The 4,212-nt window shown below is 47.5% G+C and overlaps 1 pseudogene; it reads right to left on the minus strand.

The window, feature by feature from the left end:
• LOC119356049 overlaps positions 1-4,212 on the minus strand; it is a 22,185-nt pseudogene that overhangs the window by 15,495 nt on the left and 2,478 nt on the right.

A 4,212-nucleotide genomic window follows, 5' to 3' on the forward strand; every position in this document is an offset into this window, starting at 1 on the left:
GCAACGCTCACTGTTCATCCCATCGATCGGCTTCAGTTACCAGAAGTAGCCAAGGAATCGCTCGATCAGGTTCAGTTAACAGCCATCGATCAATCGCTCGGGTTCAGTAACGCGCAGCCTGCAGTGCAATCGCTCGGGTTCAGTTAGAGCCCAACACCTCGCTCAGGTTCAGTTAGAGCCAATGCCTCGCACACACGTGCGTACGTGTGCGAGAGAAACGCGCATCACTCGGCCCCCGACCTCCCACCGTAACCGGGAACTCCCCGAAAATTTCCTCCCCCTCGCTTCTTCCACGGTTTTTTCCGTCATGGACGGCCCAAAGAATGTCAAGCAGCTGCATCTCCGGCCCGCCCAGGACGAAAAACCCATTTTCTGTCATGATTTTTTGTCATATAAGTAGGAGCCCACCACATCTATGATGATACCGGGTTTTGTCACAATTATCGTCATAGAAGTGTCATATGTATGACAGAAAAAATTTCGTTCGGCCCAAAATGTCACAGATGTATCTTTTTTTTGTAGTGGAGGAGATATCCATATCCGTATTGCCTAGCTTGCCTTCTACGCCAAGTAGAGTCCCATCCGGACACAGGACGAAGTCTTCAATCTCGTATCTTCATAGTCCAACAGTCCGGCCAAAGGATATAGTCCGGCTGTCCGGAGACCCCCTAATCCAGGACTCCCTCAGCAGCATAGCCCGGTAAACGGACCACGCACGAAGATTCGGAGGAGGACAATTACCTTTCGCTCTCTGAGGATGAGGTGAGCCTCGGCGCCGAGGATTTCATGGTGCCTGAGGAACCTCGTGAGCAGGAGTGCTTAAAGCGCCAACTAATAGCCACTTCAAGGAGCCTGAAGAAAAAGCAACAACAGCTTCAAGCTGACGAAGATCTGCTTAATGATAGATTGATCGAAGTCCTAGCCGCCAAAAAATACGGCCTTGGTGGCCCAGCTAAAATCTACCCGAAGCATAGATCGCAACCCAGGGCGACGATAAGGCGCTCGAGCCCGTACGATCATCGCACAATGCGGCAGGCCAACCACAACTTGGTCCAGTTCAAGCGGCAACTCAAGCCGAACAACAGACCGCCCCACCTCACCGTAAAGGCAGGAACAAAACCGCTCAAGGTTGTACATTCAACCTTCAACAGGGCTGGGGTAGTAAAATAGGACACCCAAGAGCGATCTATGGATCGCAAGGACACACCTCGACACGCGACGACGGCCACCTATTCGGACGTGACAAACCTAGCCACGCCTGGCTGAAAACCGCAAATGGACTCCGTCAGAGGTACGCCGCAGTGTGGCCGAACATAGAAGCGCCACACACCCTCTTCGCTTCACAAATGAAGTAATGGAGCATGAAGTCCCAGACGGGTTCAAACCCATTGTCGGTGTCAAAACCGATGGATCTCGGGTAGGGGGTACCGAACTGTGCGTCTAAGGCGGATGGTAACAGGAGGCAGGGGACACGATGTTTTACCCTGGTTCGGGCCCTCTTGATGGAGGTAAAACCCTACGTCCTGCTTGATTTATTCTTGATGATATGAGTATTACAAGAGTTGATCTACCACGAGATCGGAGAGGCTAAACCCTAGAAGCTAGCCTATGGTATGATTGTATGTTGTCCTACAGACTAAAACCCTACGGTTTATATAGACACCGGAGGGGGTTAGGCTTACACAAGGTCGGTTACAAAGGAGGAGTTGTCAATATCCGTACTGCCTAGCTTGCCTTCCACGCCAAGTAGAGTCTCATCCGGACACGAGATGAAGTCGTCAATCTTGTATCTTCATGGTCCAACAGTACGGCCAAAGGATATAGTCCGGCTGTCCGGAGACCCCCTAATCCCGGACTCCCTCAGTAGCCCCTGAACCAGGCTTCAATGACGATGAGTCCGGCGCAGTGTTGTCTTCGGCATTGCAAGGCGGTTTCCTCCTCCGGATATACCACAGAAGAGTTTGAATGAAAGGATGGTGTATGACCCTGCAAAATAAGTTCCACGTACCACCATAGAGAGAATAATATTTCCACAAATCTAATCTGCTGACACGTTTTGGCAACATGACATCGTGCCATGGCTTGGCGATTATTTGAACCGTTTTTCTTTAACTAGCCCCGCTCATAACGCGAGGCAGTTTCTTGACACGTCTTGTCAAAGCAGAGATCGTGTCCCCTTTATTACGGGATTCACATCAATACGGTCATGGGTAACCCAACCGCGCCTAGGACTCCTAGAATTTAGGCAAGTCCCAAACGTCTATGAGGAGGACGCTTGATATTCACCCTCTTTATAAACGGACAAGGCTTTTACTTTTTCCCTCCCGTGCTCAATCGAATCCTTCCCCCGCCTCGAGTTATAACACCCAAAGCCCAGGTCAGGTGCTTCGGATCTCCAATCATGTCCGGATCCAGCCTCTAGGGCCGGTGGATGCCTTCCTCTGTCACGGAGGAGGACATCAAAAAGTTGAGGGAGGCCAGATATCTAACCGCTGATATTTCACACAGGCTGCCCGCCCGAGGGCAGGTCATCCCTACTCCCACTACACCACAACACTGATATAAGGACAGAAAAACTGCCGGGAGAACATACTTATAAGGGCAGACAATCTGCCAGGATAGCGTTTCTCCCGGCAGATAGAACCGCCACGAGAATGGCTGCCGAGGATTACTTGTCCCGGCAGATACACTTCTCCCAGCAGTTTCCCTGCCCTAGCCCTTAGATTTGGCGGCAGTTGTTTTCTCTCGGCAGATTGGTTAGGACACATGAAACTACAATTGCCGGCAGTTTAGCTGCCTGCACATGCATGTTTTCCCAGCAGTTATGATGCCAGCACTTCAATTTCACTAGCAAACTATTGTATGCATTCCTGATATAATTTCCATTCATTATGTTAAGCAATCATGGCACCTCGCACAATTTATACATACATTTCAAAGTAACATATAGGTCTCATCGGAAACCTTAAACTTCATTCCATAAACATAAGAATGTATATAAGCAGATTGTGCCACAAAAAGAGTACATAAATGTTTCTAGATACACGTGCCACACAACCAAAATGAAGTAGTTCCACAAAGGGAGAAGTATATATGTTTCTAAATGTGTCACGCAACCAAAATGGCCATATAGTGGCCTATGTGCCAAAACAACCACCAAAATGAGCAGAACTTGCCAATGTCTCCAGGTTCAGCAAACAAGGCGCATTACATTATCACTCCACCAACTTAATAGTAGATCTTGCAAACCTTCAGCAGCTTGTAGATCATCCAAATCTCCATCAAGTAGTGTATCTTTGGGAAACCTGCAACAGAATGGAAACTCAAAATGGAGCTCTCATAGCTTAATAAACCTGTTGTAACATACATGAACATGCAACTAGTACTGGAAGCACAATAAAATGCAATTTTTACATCATATAAGGACAAGTGTTTTAATGCCTTCTTTGTTTGCCTTGCTGTTGGGCGTTGGCTGTAGCAGAACATGCTGTGAAATTATTCAGTACATGGAGTTTGAATGAAGGCTGATGTTGTACACAGATCGTTCATTGGAGATGAAAAGGATTTGAATCAGGCTAACGTACACAGCCCATTCCATTCCAGTTATAGTAACAAAACAGTAAAAAGTTAAAATTTGATATTCTTGTTGTTCCAAACTTGTTTATAGTAACCTAAAGGTTGAGGTTATGACATACCCTGAAGAAAAGCACCCAACTTGTTAGGCATACAAATAAGCCACCAACAATAAACGCCATTTCATCTAATGTGCTTGTAACAGGATAAAATGGTTGCCACGGTCACCTTTCGCAAAACTACTACTCGACTAAAATGGTTCAGAGACCGCTAGCTTGATTTGATGTGCCTTAGATGGTTCCTTCTCCCTCTGGATGATATGGCTGCAGAATAAAGCAAAGCGAAAAGGATTGGTTCATTCTATAAAATTGTGACGAGGACACCTACACTAGTACAAAAAGGGGGCTTTGGTCCAGCCAGAAAAGAGCATTAATCCCGGTTGCATTACGAACCAGGACTAATGTGAGCATTAGTCCCAGTTCAAGCGGCGAGGGCACCATACATGCATTACTCCCGGTTCAAATGGGACCTTTAGTCCCAGTTCGTGGCACGAACCGGTACTAAAGGGTACGATGCCCATTAGTACCGGTTCGTGGCACGAACCGGTACTAAAGGTTAGACCTTTAGTACCAGTTCGTG

This window comes from Triticum dicoccoides, chromosome 1A, assembly GCF_002162155.2.
Source record: "Triticum dicoccoides isolate Atlit2015 ecotype Zavitan chromosome 1A, WEW_v2.0, whole genome shotgun sequence".
In the NCBI taxonomy this organism is placed as follows: domain Eukaryota; kingdom Viridiplantae; phylum Streptophyta; class Magnoliopsida; order Poales; family Poaceae; genus Triticum; species Triticum dicoccoides.